The following is a 19,071-nucleotide window of genomic DNA, read 5'->3' on the forward strand; positions in this document are numbered from 1 at the left end:
ACATAAATTATGATTAAAATCAAGAGATGCAAATACAAGATCGTGGTTGGACAGCACAGGAACTTCTATCTGGTTGAATCTCAAAACTTTAGAAGCATCGTTGGTCAAAATCAAGTCCAACAGTGATGCACCGTTCCTATGAAAAAACGTTGGCTCGCTTCCCAAGCATTGTACCGAATGAGTAGATAGCACGTTACGTAACCTATCCGACTTCGGTGAGTTTACTAAGAGATTAGTGTTAAAATCACCAAGGAAATAAATAAAGTTGTATAAACTTCCATATGTCAATAACAAATGTTCAAGTGATTCATTGCATTCTATTTCTGGTGGGTTGTAAAGCGCAGTCAGTAGTATTTTTTCGTTTTCCAGAAGTACTTTAATTGTGATAAATTCAGTATTAGTCACTCTGAATTGATTATTGGACTTCATGATCAAATTGCAGGTTATACCATTTTTTATGTAAATTAATACACCACCTCCCAAACGACCTACTCTATCATGTCGAACAATATTATATCCATCAATGGATATAATAGAATTGTCAATATTCTCATTCAACCACGTTTCACTAACACACAGTATATCAACATTACTTATTTTAACAATCAGACGCAATTCCTCAATCTTGCAAAGCGCACGAGCACAAATACTTTGACAATTCACACAGCATACAGAGAGCTTATTTTTAATTAACGCAGATTTCATCACAGTACCTGGAATGCACCAGTTTGTCGAGGTGTTAGAATTGGAATTATTAGCCATTGGATAAATAGAAGGACTTAGCTATCAAAGGAGGATAATAAAAGAGCATTTCGTAAAAATCTACATTCTTCATTATAACAAACATCCTAGAAAAAGCATCAACATCATATTTTTTTGGCACAAACAGAAACAAGAAATATATGGATCGCCGTATACAGGAACAGTCAACAGATCTCACACAGCAGCAGAATATCATTTGGCAGCAACAGCAGCAACGCGAACCGACTTTCAGGAGGGGAATCATGGAAGAGAGGGAAGGAAAGAAGGATAAACAATAATTCATTAGGAAGGGTTTCACGATAGATGAAAATCATCGTCCGTAGATATGACGATCTCTTTCTCATCGCCAGTTCTCTTCACAAATAGGATACCATTCCGTGTAAATACTCCTCGCAGCCTCCCATCCTTCTTCAGTTGTAGTGCCTTGGATCGTAGTTTTCTGACGTTGGGTCCCAAATTTTCGTTGATATATATTCGTTTGGCAACCGAAAAACCGATATCAGAGAGCGACAGTGAACGTGAGCGAAGATACCGAGAGTAGAAGTCGTTACGCTGGACAGTGATGGCAAATTGTATCAGGATCGTATACACGCTTCCAGCCGTTAGCATTCCCTTGGAGAGTCTACGGATATCGACGAGCGGATAATTTGTCTCAGTATAGCCGAACGTTTTGCACCATGTGTGAAAATATGATAACAGGTTTTCTCCGTCCACATACGGGACTCCGCTCACCACAAGATCGTTTATTCGAGCAGATCTATCCAATGCCAGCGATGTTTCCTTCTTTGCGGCATCGATTGACGAAGTTAACTTGTCAAATGTGCGGTTGTTCTCATCTCGCAGCTTCTCAATATCCGAAGTAATTTCTTTTCGCAATTTGCTCATCTGTGTTGTAAGCGACGACAGGGAATCTCCGAGCTTTTTGAAGTCTTCCTTCACTGTACGTTGATAACTGGCTAGTTGTGATTGCATAAGATTGGCAAGGTCTGCTACAGTCATATCGGCTTCAGTACTCCTACCACCAGATCGTGCTAGGTCACTCCGTAGACGCATTTGACTATCTTTTTCAGTCATGTTGGTATCGATGGCGCACACAACTTAGATAACTGTTCGAATCTTTGTCTCTTTGTACCCCACACAATTGTCGTTCTGCGGTTGCACAAATAAAGAAAATGATCTTTTACACGGTAACTACCGTATATATTTGCATGAAACGACACGACACGAATTGGTACACTAAATCGGTGAATTGGTCAGCATTCGGCGATTTTACAGTTGGGAAAAGTAGCTTGTTTCACTGTTTGTACCGAGACGGAAAATTTTTACGTGCACTTCATTCTACTACGCACACAAATGCAGATGTTTTCTGCCAACCTCCTTTCAACCTCCAACATCTCTTTCTCCCTTTTATCGTTTTCAATTCCATTTCTTATCTGCAGTCGGACCTAACGAAGCATTTAGCGAAATCCGAGGTATCGATGATAATTCGATGCCGATGGATTTGATAGTGAAGAACACGATATGATATCGTGTAGTGGATATTATCGAAGTGGATATTATATTACATATCAATGTTTGTTTACGAATGCTGCAATTGATCGTCGTTATCGGGAGTTATTGGGTATTTCCGAGGAGGAATCGATTCCCTCTTTGAGCGTTAATCATTCTTTTCCGGCTAAACGAAGTGGTATAATAATCACTTTATTCGAAAGATGAAATGCCTAAGATTTATATGCTTGTTACTTAGTCCTACGTTCACTTTGCGGTTATATCAAAGATATAACCCACTTCTAGTTTTCTTTTAATTCAGTGAGAATATTTACAGTTAAACTAAATAAACTTGTTTCAATTCGCCTCATAATATACGATCGTATAATTGAGAACAATATTCAGCTTTTGTCTGATTTGATAGGCACGGAATCTGTTAAAAGCTGATTGACCGTGTTAACAAGCGTCGTACTTTAAGCTACTACCACATGGTACCCACACGGCTGTGTTTCACATAAATAGGTCGAAACCCCCTAATCACATACACCGGTATACGACAGAAAATCAACAAACACAACGCGCAACTGGATGGCTCTTTGTTATGACAACACACGAAAAAAAAACACAAAAATCTCTTCTGGGGTTCGCTCTGGTTCATAGATTGTCTAACGCACATTGTTCGATTTGTGTCTCCTTTTGTTGACCAAAAAATCGTACAATCAGTTGCTCCCGCTGATTCGACTCGCGCGGATGCTCACACCCTCTGTGGCGCTGTTTTGTCCGTCGCGATTGGTCCATCTCTCGGTGTTTGCAGTTTTCGCAGCCTTGTACCGCGCGTATCGCAGTGGCGCAAATTTTCGCGTGAGCTTATGTACATAATCCAATTGGACGGTGTGGTGCATCGGATAAAATTCGCGCGGGTAAAGTGGCGCACGTGTTTCGCTTATACGCGTGGTAGTCGCGTATGTGAATACTGTCGTGCCGTGACCAATTGTCACTTTTTGGACATTTTTGTCAGGAAAAGCGTGCAAATTGGTTGTTGCCTACCGGAGGTAGAGAAAAAACAAAAGTGAAATACGAATGTTTAAACTTGAGGTAAATAGTTTTGAAACACATGCATATAGTGGTCAGCTCTGAACGCTTGTGAACCTTCCCCTATGCCAAACTGGTATTGTGTTTCGGCTGTTTCTGTCGTTCGAAGTTTGACGCTTTTGTTGGGATTGGTACACGAAAAACGGGCGGCGCGCGAGATAGTGTATGCTATTTTTAATAATCCTCTATTCTTGTTTTATGCCACTTCTCGTTTCGTTCGGTCTCTAGTGTGGATTGCGCGTGAACATAGGTTTGCGTGTTTTAGGGATGCTCGAATACGTAATAATAGTTATGGTTATGATGAAAAACTATTCCGATCACGATTTCCATAAATGATATTTCAACTGAAATATAATTTACAATTTACAAGATGCAGGATTCACCGCAATTAAAAAAAAACTGTTAATTCATGTGAAATTAATGTTTATTTGGGTAGGGAGTGATAGTTTTCCTGGTTCTATAACTATAAAACAACGGTATTTTGGTTGTTTGAATATTTCCCGCCTGAAAAAAAATAGGTCATAATGCTAATTTTACACAATAGGATAAACGTAATATCCTAACTACATACAAAATTTTAAGAGAAACCTTGAAATTAGAAAAATGAGTAGATTTTCAGCTATGGAATATTTTGAAAATGAAATAACTCAGACACAATCCCATTCTGAGTTATTTTGCGCATCTCTATGTCCGACCGAAGTCTAATACCCATCGCTAAGCTAGCTATGGGACCTTTTGGCGCTTAGCCTACTCTGGTGGTAATGAGAAGTAACATACTAACCATCACGTATGTATGTGACACTATACCCTCTCAGTAGTGCACAGCAAATACGCGTCACTCACTGTAAACTGAGCTACGCTAAGTGAACGTGTGAAACCACGTGCGTACTGCGTGAGTCCAACCACTAGCGGCCGCCGTCATCAAAAACGCCGCACGTGTCTGGGTTTGTTTTTACACATTTTTTCTACTGAACTAAACTGATGTAAACTTTTGTAGCATTTTTTGCGTTCTTTCATTTCGTAATGTTTGACGTCCTTCGAAACAGACCGGGCGGTAGGAAAAAGTGTAATCGGCTCCTGCGCAATGCATGTCCGGCCCAAACCTGATTTTTTGAGGACCTAGCCAGCGCGGGATGGCGAAAATATAATTATAAGTTTGAAATCGATAACTATATATGCATAGCGCAACAACAGCAGAAGCAGTAATTATCCACCGACTTCTTTGTCTCCGCCGTGTTGACGTATGCTTTCATCTCTGCCTTTTAATTTTTTCAATGTGTTATACAATTGGCAAGAATCGCGTGTTATAACTTTGCCAGTCAGAAACAATTACAGGGGCTAAATTGCTACCTATTTCTGCACCGGGAAACAATTGATCTCTAATTGGCATGATATTCGTTTTGAGCGATAATTGTCGCTATCGACAGAAGAATGAGGAAACATGTCAAAAAAGAATCAATTTTTCAATATTTTGCGCTTTTACTTCCCCAAAAATGGAACTGCACGAAGAATCCTAACCTGTCTTTCTAAGAGCCATCAAACGTGTTTCGAAGCATTTGGACAGATCAGAAAAGCACTCAAACAGGGGTTGTCTGATAACTTAACCTTCGGAGTTTTTGGTATGTACTTTTGTACTTGTATTATCTTGGATTACATCCGGTCAGTTTTCTGCATTGCCCATGGAAATTCGAACACAAACATGTTGATAACATTGGGATGTTCTCCATGTTTGCCTTGGTGTAAACCACACATCATTATGTCAATGGCTAGGTGGTACCCACCGCCTTATTCCTGATTTTAAACGGTCTGACAATCGCTCCTGCGTATGGTTCGGTCGGTTCAGCTGATAAGCCCGACTTAGTTCCAGGAAAACTTTTTATTTATTGTCGTCAATCAGAATTGTAGACCGATACATTCTTAATACTAATTAAAACTACTTACCTAAAACTGAAAAAAAATAAAGAGAGCCTGCTGGATAATTTATCCGTTTAATTTTATATAATTATTATTATAATTTAACAAGATTATAACAAGTGACATAATCAAAAAAAATATATATATTTCGTCAAACCAGCGTAGACTAAATATGCTGCCCAAATATTACAGTGAAATTTAACTAAATATTATTCTATTCAGATAGTCTTTAAGCATTGACCTTGACATGGTTACATCAATTATTTCAGTGTGTTCGTTACAGAAACTCATCATACGATTAATAGGACTATATCTGGCATAATTCATTCTTCGGTAATCTATGTAGAAAATGTTAGGGTTTCTCAGGTGTCTAATCGGTGCGTAAAAATTTAGGTTTCCTAATATTTCTTCTGAGTCCACTCGTTTATCAATGATAAATAGAATCATGGCAGAGTTCCGACGTTCTTTTAGGCTTTCAATATTGATTAGCATAAAGGGTGTGTCACATCAAATTGCATCACGGAAAAAACGCTGTAGAAATTCGCCCAGTAGACCGATCCTTTTGAAAATTTTAGACAGTAAAATAAAAACTATCAAACAACTTTTGGCATTTTCTTTTTATTCATACTTCGAGCCCAAGCCCGTATGCTCGCACCTTCCTCTTTACCCCGTCCATAAGGTTCTGTACAACGTCAGGTTGTAGTTTTTTTTGAACAGAAATCCATTTTCTCTTGAAGTCCGCCGCCGATTTGACAACTTTTGGGTTCTTCCGGAGGACCTGCTTCATAATCGCCCAATATTTCTCTATTGGGCGAAGCTCCGGCGCGTTGGGCGGGTTCATATCCTTTGGCACGAAGGTGACCCCGTTGGCTTCGTACCACTCCAACACGTCCTTTGAATAGTGGCACGAAGCGAGATCCGGCCAGAAGATGGTCGGGCCCTCGTGCTGCTTCAATAGTGGTAGTAAGCGCTTCTGTAGGCACTCCTTAAGGTAAACCTGCCCGTTTACCGTGCCGGTCATCACGAAGGGGGCGCTCCGCTTTCCGCAAGAGCAGATCGCTTGCCACACCATGTACTTTTTGGCAAACTTGGATAGTTTCTGTATGAGAATCTCCTCCGGAACGCTGAATTTGTCCTCTGCGGAGAAGAACAGCTGACGAAAGTCCGCTTTGACGTAGGTTTCGCCGTCCATTACCAGGCAATGCGGCTTCGTCAGCATTTCGGTGTACAGCTTCGAGGCTAGCGTCTTCCCCACCATGTTTTGCCTTTCGTCGCGGTTAGGAGCCTTCTGAACCTTGTATGTACGCAGGCCCTCCCGCTGCTTGGTCCGCTGGACGAATGAACTTGACAAATTCAGCTTATTGGCGACATCCCGGACCGAACTTCTCGGATCACGTCTAAACTGCTTAACTACGCGCTTGTGATCTTTTTCACTGACGGAGCATCCATTTTTGCCGTTCTTCACCTTCCGGTCGATGGTTAGGTTCTCGAAGTATCGTTTTAGTACTCTGCTGACCGTGGATTGGACGATTCCCAGCATCTTACCGATGTCCCGATGTGACAACTCCGGATTCTCGAAATGAGTGCGCAGGATTAATTCACGACGCTCTTTTTCGTTCGACGACATTTTTCCAAATTTACGAAAAATTGACAGTGAAGCATGGCCAACGTGATCTATACACTCTTATCTGATTATAAGCGAAAGCTGAAGATATAATTCCTAAAAATTAAATTTCTACAGCGTTTTTTCCGTGATGCAATTTGATGTGACACACCCTTTACAGCGTGCTTCATATGAAGGGAAATGATATGAAGACCAGCCTAGTTTACGAAGTGCAAATAATAAAAATTGTTTTTGTACAGATTCAATTCTGTCTTCGTGTGAAGTTATATAGGGGGACCATACAATACTACAGTATTCGAGAATTGATCTGACATATGTAATATACAAAGTCTTTATTGTGTACGGATCGTGGAAATGGTAACTAAAGCGTTTGATGAAGCTCAACATATTATTTGCTCTATGGATGATTGTATTATAATGATCAACGAAGGTTAGTTTCGCAAATTGATCGTCCTTTGAAGAAACCGTGTTGCTTATTCGTAATTCGTGTCTTTAGTTGTTGAAAAAGTTTTTGGTTTATTATGGCTTCAAAGAGTTTTGGAATGCAAGAAATAATTGCTACTCCACGATAATTTCTTACATCGGATCTATTACCGGATTTGAATATTGGTACAAGAAAAGAGTTTTTTTTAATATTTTTGGGAATCTTTCTGATTCCAATGACTTATTGAAAAGCCATAACAGTGGATAAGTTAATTCAGATGCATGTGGAATTCCGTCAGGACCTGGCCCTTTCGAGACATCAAGCTTATTTAATGCGTTAAAAGTTTCAATGTAAGTTAGTTTTCTGACTCCAACATCACATGGAAATTCTGAAAGAAATGCAAAGAAGTCACGATCTCGATCCTCCTCAACTGTTACAATATAAACTTCTTAAAAAAATGTTGCAAGTAAATAGGTTGGAATTTTTTTCTTGGTCATTCCCCACGGTATCGTCAAGGTGCATACGTGATGGAAAACCATTGCTTTTTATGTAATTAAATAAACTTTTCGGGTTAGACCTTATGTCCGACTCTGTATTTAAGTTGTAATCTTCGAAAGCGCTTTTAACAATTGATTTGAGCTGTTCGCAAATGTTCAAATATTTTTCGAGATTAGCGTCAGATTTGTATTTGTTTTAAATTTTATGTGCCTTCTGTTTTTTATTTTTCAGATTCTTTATGTTTATGTGCTCCCGTGGCCGAGTGGTTAGCGTCATAACTAACATGCCGGGGGTTCGGGTTCAATTCCCGTTCTGGTCGGGGGAATTTTTCGTCAAAGAAATTTCCTCCGACTTGCACTGTGATCACGCGTATTCTAGAGCTTGCCACTCAGAATGCATTCAAGGTGTGTTATTTGGCATAGAAATCTCAACTAAGTACTAATAAAAATGACGCAAGTAATACTACGTTGAGACGGCGAAGTTCCTCTAGGAACGTTAGTGCCATTGAAGAAGAAGAAGAAGATGTTTTGATTGAACCAAATCGGATATTTTGTTTTTTTGGTTTTTTTGTGTTTATATTTCTCCTTTTCCGTTTTTTTGGTATCTCCTCCTCTATAATTTCATTGATCATCGAGTAAAAAGTCATCACTGCTACTTCAATGTTTTCCACACTTCTAAAAAAATCCTGCCAATTGATATAATTAAGCTTACACCTAATTGATTGGTAATTTGCTTTAGTGTAATCAGAGACTTCCTCGAATTCATAATCGAATGGTTTTTGGGTGTGGCTTTGTGGAAAGCATCATTGCTTCATTGAATCATTAACTCCGCTTCAAAGCGGAGTTAATGATTCAGTCACACAAAAATCTTCGGTCATATTTGTCAACAAGAAATTCAAGAAGCATTTCTGTCGATTATGAACATTATTTATTTGATTCAACCCAAGACCGGCTATTTTATCAAAAATGAATTGCAGAGTCTTATTATCACCCAAGGCGCCTAGAAGTATATCCTAAAGTGGGCTAACTTGTTAAAAGCACTCTTCAGCCATCTTGGAAGTGTACTGTGTTTTGTTTATAAACACAAGTCTATCTCTTTCACATTACAGGCAAATAATTCCCCTTCTGCTTTCTTCCGTACTGTTTTCATATACCGCTCCCCTAACCAACTTAGTGACGAAACGGCCTCACCTTAGGATATACTTCTAGGCGCCTTGATTATCACCAGCAACTGGAAGCAAGATAAATTCATTGTCAAAATCAGTGATAAAGTCCGCATTTCGTTGATTGAAATCTTCGTATATATGGATTTTTGATTCTGGTGCAAAGGAAGATAAAATATTTTCAGCAACTTTTGCTTGATAATACGTATCGACTTCGATCTTGGGCGCTGTATGAGTATGGGTTCACCTTTTTTGTGACTATAAATATGCAGCTACAACTCATCATTTAGGCATTTTATGTCTGATGAAATCCCTCATAAGATCTGACTGCATCGTACGCGATAATTCGTAATCTGAAGAAGCTATGCTTGGGGAGTATGATGAATGGGGTGGCCCTTCCCAGCCTTGATTTGGATCCAGTTCGGATTTCTATCGACTTCATTTATACCGTTGTTGAGATTTCACCATCGAGGGCCCCTGATATTGCCTCGGCTGTAAGGTTCTGCTGTGACCATCACTCACGTTCTGTGATTTCCATTAACATCGGCATCGCAATAAATCCTCAACTGTGAAACGTATTCGCGCTCGCCGTATTCTCCAGACTTGTCCTCTTCAGATTATCACCCTATTGCAGAGCAGCACTTTGCCGAATATAAAGATGTGTAAAATGGGTCGGCGAATAGTTTCCGTGGAAACAGAAAAAATATTGGAAGGAATCCACAATTCGGCAAAGGTGGATGTGTAGAATCAAACTGGGAATATTTTGGGGTTCTCCTGAAAATTATGTGTTTTCTCTATCAAAAAACCGGCTAATTTCAATTTACACACCTCATATAAGTATTGGAAATTCAGCATTTGATGCGTGGCAAAATTTCCATTAGGTTTACTTTTTATAACAATGTGCAGTTGTGCTAATAGTACAACATCATAAGCTGCCTCGAAATCATTAGGGCGCTTCGGTGTGATACCACAGGTCGGTACGCGGTCAATTGCCCATACCATCACCTCGTAGATTACGAAAAGAGACAGTAACGGTAGTGGTAGACAGTGGTAGATAGTTCCCTCTTTTCACACAAGCCTTTAAACAATACCACAATATGCAGGAAGACTGTTTCTTCCCCCTACTATCCATCGCTAGCCGGGCCCACACTGAGACATAGGGAAAGCATTTTGACATAGGACTACGTCTAACAGGAATACAGCCAACTCTCCCTTACTCGGTGTCCGGTATCTCGATATTTTCCCTAACTCGATTAATTTCATGATACCTTTGATTGATTCTACAAGCATTCTTCTCTCCATAACTCAATACCTTCCTAACTCTCTGGTCCCTTGGATATCGAGTTAGGGAGAGTTGACTTATATGATTTGATAGGTACAATTTTTGTTTCTCAAGTCTCTTCAATGAAGGGAACAAGTAAAGTAGCACCAAAGCACAATTGAATCGTTTGTGAAAAAAGGCTTCTTTTATAAAAAAATTTTTTTTGCTGTTTTTGAGTCCTTGTGGCTACCTACATCTACTATCAAAATTTCAGAATAAGTTTATTATACAAATCCCTTGAATTAAGGTGGCAAATATTCGTTTGTTTGAGAAATCCCATAAGTCCATGTTTCCAATCATCACCACGGACAGCACTGCAATAGGTATAAAATTTCATCAATCCACCTCTATTCCGGAACGAGTTTGGAGATTTCGCAATCCGATCGAGATCGACTTTTCATCTGCAACCCGAACGAGATCGACTTCTGCGACTTCTAAAATCCGTCCGAGATTCAAACCCATTCGAGATATGCAAAAGTGGTAGTATTGTCTTGATCCAAATAAATGTCAAAATAATTCGTTCGTATTTGTGCAGCTATTTACTCTCTATCACATTAACATGCCTCAATGCAGTTTTAAATTGTTGGAATATGAATGAAAATTATTACTTGGTGTTATTCAAATACTTTGGACACTTTTTTATAATTTTTCAAGTATTTCCGCTAAAATTTTATCAATAATATGAAACCACTAATGGATTCACTTTTACATATGGTGATTAGGTTTATATCTCGGATGAATTCTAGAATGTTTGAATATCGGATGGGTTTTACAACTCGATCTCGTTCGGGTTACAGAATGCAACTTCGTGCTAATTTCAAACCCGATCGTGTTCCGGAATAAGGGTGATTGTTTACATCCGACACCGTACGATGAATGCGCAACTCAACTCAATCGGAATGTATTCTGAATCAGTTTGCGACTCAAACACGATACACGATAGGGGTCAGCTACATGGTTCCAAATGAAGTGTGCTCGTTTTTGATACAATATATATTCAGGCCTTGGTCTGCCTGGGCATTTGTTGATCCATTGACCAATGTTTCTCGATTAGAGGACATTCTTTCCTGCAATGTGACAGAGACTTCGCAGTCCTGAATAAGTAGATAAGTAAGGTGAATCGCTTGTACACAATACAGCATCATATATCCCATATTTTTGGGTGGTATATGAGGTGCCTAACGGGTATATATAAGCAAAAGTGGAGGTGAAATATATACATTAAATTGTTTGCGAAATAGTTTGGATGAGTAAACGACTTATACATGCATCTAGTACGACTATTGCCACACGTATATACGATATACTACAGGCAAACAAAAACACCAATGGCGGAAAATGTTCGTGAGGTTGTAATTATTTTTATACATTTGTATATATGACAACATTTATGTTTCTAAAAATAGGAATTATGCAATTGTCTTTTTGTGGGAGGGAGTATAAATATTTGAGTTGCGGTGATGGTTAAGAAAATTTACTTCAATGGGATTCGAACTCCGGTTATATGCGTTATCAAGCAGCAGCTATCTCGCACGGCTATTTGTAATATAATTATATAGCAATTAAAACTTGTACATAAGAAATGCATTCGGAATGGCGTCCTGGTTGGCAATTTATATTTTTAAAATTTGTTCTAAGGAAAAGGATGTCTTTCCAATCAGACAAATAGAATAAACTTAGCTTCGTTCATTAAAAATAGCAGGAAATTCTCAGGAACGATCTCTATTGTATTATCTGACAACAATTTGTTCTATCAAGTAATTCTGAATGAAGATTTACATAATTTGATACTATTTATAAGCCAACTTAATGGCCTTGTAAAGCCAAATAAACATCAACAATATTGATGTGTGTGTAGTCCGACTTGCACTGTAATTTTTTTTTTTTTGATGCCAAATGTCTTAAAATAGCATCAAACGTCGAGATCTAGTGTCATCTCAAAGAAAAAAATTTTTGTGCAAAAAAAAAATCATTTTAATACGATAATATTGCATTTAGTTTATGTTTCATTTGTTTTTCAGGGATAATTGCGAAATTATTCAAAGGGGGGGAGGATTATTCACACCATCAATTATTATACTGCGATTGGTCACATCGCAGGTATATTTCAACTTATCACTATCAAATCACAATTGCAAAAACACAAATCGAATTGCGATTAACGAGTAGTAAACGAGATTAAACTGAACGTGCCAATTTTTCCTATGATCGCAAGACTTTTTTCCCCGTGAAACGAGTTGTAATACGTTACTGCTGATTTACATTTCAAGATTCAAGGGTCGACAAGCTGGACTGAGCTTGGAGAACCAGTTTTCAGCTGAGACAATCTATCACGAACTTTGCACCAACCGGAGGGCGACAAGCGACCTTCAAGGGCAATATATGTAAATAAAAAATAGAAAAATAGACTGGATTTTAGTTACATTGTTGTATTTTCAACCCGCAACTCTCGAGGCGCCAGTTGATTTTAGTAAGTGCTCTCTCGGCTGCCAATTTCCGGTCTCTAAGGAAGCAGCATAATAGAACGGAGCTCTTATGTGTGTCACTAGGTACCTGTGGCTAAATATTACATAACAATCCATAGTATCGAGGCTGGGAAACCTTGAGGAAACATTCACGTGTGTGATTTACAATATTTCACTTCCTTCTTCTCCCTGATACTCTTTTCGCTAAATCGATTACCATAACAGGTTTGCCGCGAGTGCGTAATATATTTCTAACGTCGCGGTTCACCGATTCGGTCCCTCTCCTATCTCTCGAACTGTCAATCAGCAACCGACTCAACGTTCAAAGCAAGCGTTCTATGAGGTGCAACTTTAACCAAGCAGTTGCTGCTGGGCACGTGGCGACAGTTTCGGAAACATAGAGCTCGTTGTTGATCTGACATAATTTATTTTATTTTATCGACGAGTTTAAATTTATTTCTCTTATCGTAAGTGACTTAGGTGAATCATTGCCCCCTTATCAGCAGGCGTGCATTGGTGTTTGTCTGTTGGAGAAACAGCTGAGCGTGTGAATGTGTCACCGAGTCAGTGAGGGTGGTGCTAATCGAATCGTTACCAGCCCAGTCCTGACGGGGTGCCGAACCTCCGACCTACCGCCCTACGCTTCACCACTTCTGACCGGCCGAAGGATCTACGGGCCGTACCGTTCGGGACCACATCGTGTAAACTAGCTGCGCACGTTCGCCTCGTTGGTCAATCACAAACGAGCACTCGGCGCGATGGTTCTCGTTCTTCGAAGGGGTATTTGAAAGCGCGGGCGGTTAGTAATCGCGAGTATCAACAGTCGGTCGGACAGTGTGTAAAGTGGAAAAAAAAATCACAATAATGATACACTACTAACTCATAGCTCATCGCGGCGAGCGAGATAGGAAAACAAAAGTCGAGACACGAATCGCCAAGTAAACTTGGATGCCAAGGAAATAAAAATAGTGTCAGCTTTTTAGACCGTAAGTGACACAGGTCGGTCTCGTGGAAGATAGGTTAAGGTGGTGCGAGTTGAACGAACTTAAGGTAAATAGATCCCCTATAAAGGAAAAGCGGAACGGTTGCCAAAATCTAGGATGGACAACCGAAATTCTGCTGTTACTAATTCATTCAAATGGCGAAACCAATTCGCCGCGCAATACGCATTTCGTTTTCGTTTTCGATTAATACCATCAGCCTGAAGGGTGAGGGTCGTTCACTGGCTGTCCAATAAAGCGATAATAAATACCTTTTCGAGTTTAAATCGTTTCGTTCGTGTATAAAGTGTCAATAACGGAAGAATCTGTGATGTGATCAACAAAGGGTGGCATTTTAATGCACTCAACGTCGCTCTGTGAGGTGCAGTTTTGTGTGGTGTGTTATCTAGTTTGTTGTTTTAGTTATACACCTTCTGTAAATGAATTGAACGAGTTGCTTTTTGCAATGCAGATTGCGGAATAACATACGAAGGGAAGGCCCTTCTCAGGGTTCCGCAATCATTCAGTTATTTAACCGATTATCAATTGATGGGGAGTACAACGCATCCTAGACACAACACCAACTGGAATAAAAATAAAGAAATAAAGATTCATCCAGCTTCGTAGAAAATGAACCCGCCAAGACACACAAACGTTTCCTATGTGTTTAGTGAAAAATAGTTGAAATGAAGTTTAGCGAATTCAGTTGCAATATTGTTTAGATCACATAAAGATACCAATTCAAAGGTGCTGTTGGAATGGAAATAACATTGAGTTAAATGATGAACATTCATTGTATTCCAGAGGTGAACTGTAAATTTTCATTTTTGTACCTCGAATAGATGGTCGTTGTTTCCCAGCAAAGGATGTTATAAGAATTTCATGACTCCTGTAGTGTTTAACATGACGAGTGTTGTGCCAAAAGAAGATCATTTGATGGGAACTTTTTTGCGCTGCTTGGTTCGAAGGAAATTTGAAGGATTACACAGATTTCTTCGTCAGACATAGGGAGCCCATGGTCTTTCGGAAACAACATGCAGAAACTGATTTGGAACTTCCACAATTACGATTTTGATGGGAAAAAGGAAGTCGTTTACTGACGTGAATATCTAACACAGTCAGAAAGATGGAGAGAAGTAGTGGCAAACTCTGAACAATACTTTCAGTGACATGTTTCTTCCGATTTTTCTGAAATTTTGTAATTCAGAGAAATAACAACGATAATATATTCAAGGTATCAGTTGGCAACGGACAAACATGTGAGGCTTGAACTCAATGTTTTCTTTTGCAGGGAGACAACAACGATTATCATTTGCAGAGTGAGGTCAACATTGCTATTCAGAGCTGAATTGAACAAAAGAAGATTCTTCTAATTCGATGGCTGCTTATCATAACAGCCAAAAGGTCACAAGTGGTGATGAAACGAATAGTAGTTTAGCCGGATACCGGATTTTTGCGAAGACGAAACTGGGAGAAACTACATGTTTGCATGAAGCTAATAAAAGATTTTAGGGAGAAATAAACACATATTTGCATTCTGTATAGAATGAACATCCCTTAACTCTTTGCGATCGTTTGACTGCTCTCAGCCACCACAGCAAGGAATCATACTAATCTTATACTTTATTCAACTATGTATCAATTTAGACTTTTTCTGAACGAATCTTAATGTCTGGTGAACCTGTTCACGAGTTAATATGGTGCTTCCATGAATAATGGATACTCAGTATAATTAGCGAGGAAACATAAGATGATAGGCACGATGCTGAATAGCTACGATACATCGGATGCAACAATTATAGTAAAAAGGGATGAAACGAGGCGGCACCGTCTACGTTAGTAATCAAAATTTTATTATAAAATACTATATGAATAGGGGAGGAGTGTGCGTAATGTGTACGAAAGTTGGTGGAATGTCTTGCAAGTTAATTGCCCTTATTCGAGAGACTTTCAGACGTTCGTAATACTTGAGTTTATTTTCGTGTGATATACACGAAGGATAATTATAAAATATATTTGTTATATAAAAACAACATTCTTTAGTGAATGCATATTTAAAAATCACAATAAATAAACAGATCTTATTCAGCTTTCATAATCTTACAAAATACATGCAGTGATATATGCTCTTCCAGGGGAAATTAATTCCGATCAGTACGACACCCAGAGAAAAATTTAATAAAGGGTGTGTCACATCAAATTGCATCACGGAAAAAACGCTGTAGAAATTTAATTTTTAGGAATTATATCTTCAGCTTTCGCTTATAATCAGATAAGAGTGTATAGATCACGTTGGCCATGCTTCACTGTCAATTTTTCGTAAATTTGGAAAAATGTCGTCGAACGAAAAAGAGCGTCGTGAATTAATTCTGTGCACTCATTTCGAGAATCCGGAGTTGTCACATCGGGACATCGGTAAGATGCTGGGAATCATCCAATCCACGGTCAGCAGAGTACTAAAACGATACTTCGAGAACCTAACCATCGACCGGAAGGTGAAGAACGGCAAAAATGGATGCTCCGTCAGTGAAAAAGATCACAAGCGCGTAGTTAAGCAGTTTAGACGTGATCCGAGAAGTTCGGTCCTGGATGTCGCTAATAAGCTGAATTTGTCAAGTTCATTCGTCCAGCGGACCGAGCAGCGGGAGGGCCTGCGTACATACAAGGTTCAGAAGGCTCCTAACTGCGACGAAAGGCAAAACATGGTGGGGAAGACGCGAGCCCGGAAGCTGTACACCGAAATGCTGACAAAGCCGCATTGCCTGGTAATGGACGACGAAACCTACGTCAAAGCGGACTTTCGTCAGCTACCGGGCCTGTTGTTCTTCTCCGCAGAGGACAAATTCAGCGTTCCGGAGGAGATTCGCAAGCAGAAACTATCCAAGTTTGCCAAAAAAGTACATGGTGTGGCAAGCGATTTGCTCTTGCGGAAAGCGGAGCGCCCCCTTCGTGATGACCGGCACGGTAAACGGGCAGGTTTACCTTAAGGAGTGCCTACAGAAGCGCTTATAACCACTATTGAAGCAGCACGAGGGCCCGACCATCTTCTGGCCGGATCTCGCTTCGTGCCATTATTCAAAGGACGTGCTGGAGTGGTACGAAGCCAACGGGGTCACCTTCGTGCCAAAGGAAATGAACCCGCCCAACGCGCCGGAGCTTCGCCCAATAGAGAAATATTGGTCGATTATGAAGCAGGCCCTCCGGAAGAACCCAAAAGTTGTCAAATCGGAGGCGGACTTCAAGAGAAAATGGATTTCTGCTCAAAAAAAACTACAACCTGACGTTGTACAGAACCTTATGGACGGGGTAAAGAGGAAGGTGCGAGCATACGGGCTTGGGCTCGAAGTATGAATAAAAAGAAAATGCCAAAAGTTGTTCAATAGTTTTTATTTTACTGTCTAAAATTTTCAAAAGGATCGGTCTACTGGGCGAATTTCTACAGCGTTTTTTCCGTGATGCAATTTGATGTGACACAGCCTTTACGACCGCAAAGGGTTAATAGAGTATCAAGTTTTCTGCAAGGAGTATTGAACACATTTCTTCTGTCAAGAATTTGAAAATCCTTAATGAAAATTTGATGAAATTTTGGTGGATACATTGAAATAATTTTAATACTAGTCGAGTTAGAGTAAGTACTACGATTTTAACACATTGCGGACCGCTCACGAGATTTCTCGTGTTTCACGTTACGTCTGTTACGGATGGATCACGAAATAACCCGTTTCTTCTACACTTGAAGGTTAAATCCTTGGTTTCCCAAGAATCTAACAAGGTCTACCGATGGCTCGTCTTCGTCTCATCCACATCGAAGGAAACGATCTCATTCGTGGAATCCGAACAAATGAAGCGTTTAAGTTTGCCCCAAAACGTGCGGTTCTTAATGTGTTAAATAAGCAAAGAACAACAATCAATTAATTCCTTAAAGATTAAAAAAACATGGAACTGTCTTCAGGCATGACAATCTGAGAGACTGACTTCAACACAAATCAAATTAAACGAAGCAAAAAAGACAAAACTGAATTAAATCTGATACGCGAATTTCACGACACCTTTTGAGACTGTTTCAGCTAAGTGGTAAATGAATATGATAGTTATCGTCTCGAAAAGGAAAAAAAAAATCATTGCTAACGAAATCGACTGTTATGGGAAAACATTTCGAATGGACCGCAATAACATTCCTTTCGTTTGGTAGTCATTAAACTCTAAGTAGTACCCCAATTGGCAAAGTATGCTAAAGTTTACCTTTCCGCTTATTACAGTAGTGTTTACAAAGAGAGACTGTTCTCTGAAACTGGCCTGGTGTACCAAGCAAAGCGTAATCGGTCGGTTAAAAAAATAAAAAAAGTAATAGTGTTAAATAATTAATGTTACGAGTTAATATTCATTAAATTTTGAAAAAAATATATCTTGTGTTAACGATCAATTATTGATTTTTTTCAAATATCCGGTATCCGGCCGGATAGGAAATATTGGCCGGATAGGCCGGATACCGGATATCCGTTTCATCTCTAGTCACAAGTGTCATTTTAAAAGTGATTTTCTCAAATCGTCCCAATTGTATCTCTATGATTTTGAAACGGTTTCCACTGCCGTTTATAATGACATCGAAGGGAATTGACAAACGAGTCATAATAAGCGAACGTCATACAAAGCGTTTTGTGCAAAAAATGTCGGATATTATAACCGGACATAATTTATTAAAAATGGATCATAATAGGCAACGTGCCGCTATAAAGGAAGTTATTATATCCGACATTTTTACAAAGAATACTAAATGAAACCAAACTTCGTTGTATAATTACGCCATAATAAGCGGTTGATCAATTTAAACGGATTCTACTGTATATAAAATTTTGACCATACCAATAACACTGGGAAGTAATGGCCAATTGGATGGCTGTACAACTTAACCACTCAAGAAAAAAATTATCACGCCGAGTATCAAAATCAATCAGCAACTAAGGTCTTGATAAGAAAGACCTCAGAACATTCACTGACCTTTTAACAGAACACTGTCCTAGCTAATTCCACCTTAAAAACATAAGTTTAGTACGAAATTATATTTGTCACTTTTGTAATGCCGAAAGAGAAAGCTCGGAACATTTGCTCTGCAATTTTGGAGCTCTAACAAGAGGCAGACGTCAACATCTTAATAAGGCTATTCTGGAGCCCAAGGAAGTTTAGGTTTATGTTGCCAATTAATCCTTGCATCAAACAGATTCTTCCTGATTGGAACCTATCTTGCTATAGCTTCCAATCTATTTCTTCACCAATAAGCAGTAGATAAGCTTGAAGCGTAGTAGAGAGGGGAAGTTCAAACTAATGGACGCAGTGGCACAAA

At 39.3% G+C, this 19,071-nt stretch overlaps 1 protein-coding gene across 2 annotated transcripts in view; it reads left to right on the forward strand.

The window, feature by feature from the left end:
- The first annotated feature begins 3,044 nt into the window (after positions 1-3,044).
- Positions 3,045-19,071, forward strand: part of LOC129767690 (uncharacterized) — a 58,702-nt gene continuing 42,675 nt past the window's right edge. The window contains exon 1 of one of the 2 annotated variants that reach the window (XM_055768822.1): positions 3,045-3,345. The gene's annotated coding sequence lies outside the window, so the exon portion shown is untranslated. Of the gene's footprint in view, positions 3,346-13,488; positions 13,801-19,071 lie in introns of those variants that run through there. The other variant, XM_055768821.1, reaches the window with a different exon arrangement.

Source organism: Toxorhynchites rutilus, chromosome 2 (assembly GCF_029784135.1).
Source record: "Toxorhynchites rutilus septentrionalis strain SRP chromosome 2, ASM2978413v1, whole genome shotgun sequence".
Taxonomy (NCBI): Eukaryota; Metazoa; Arthropoda; class Insecta; order Diptera; family Culicidae; genus Toxorhynchites; species Toxorhynchites rutilus.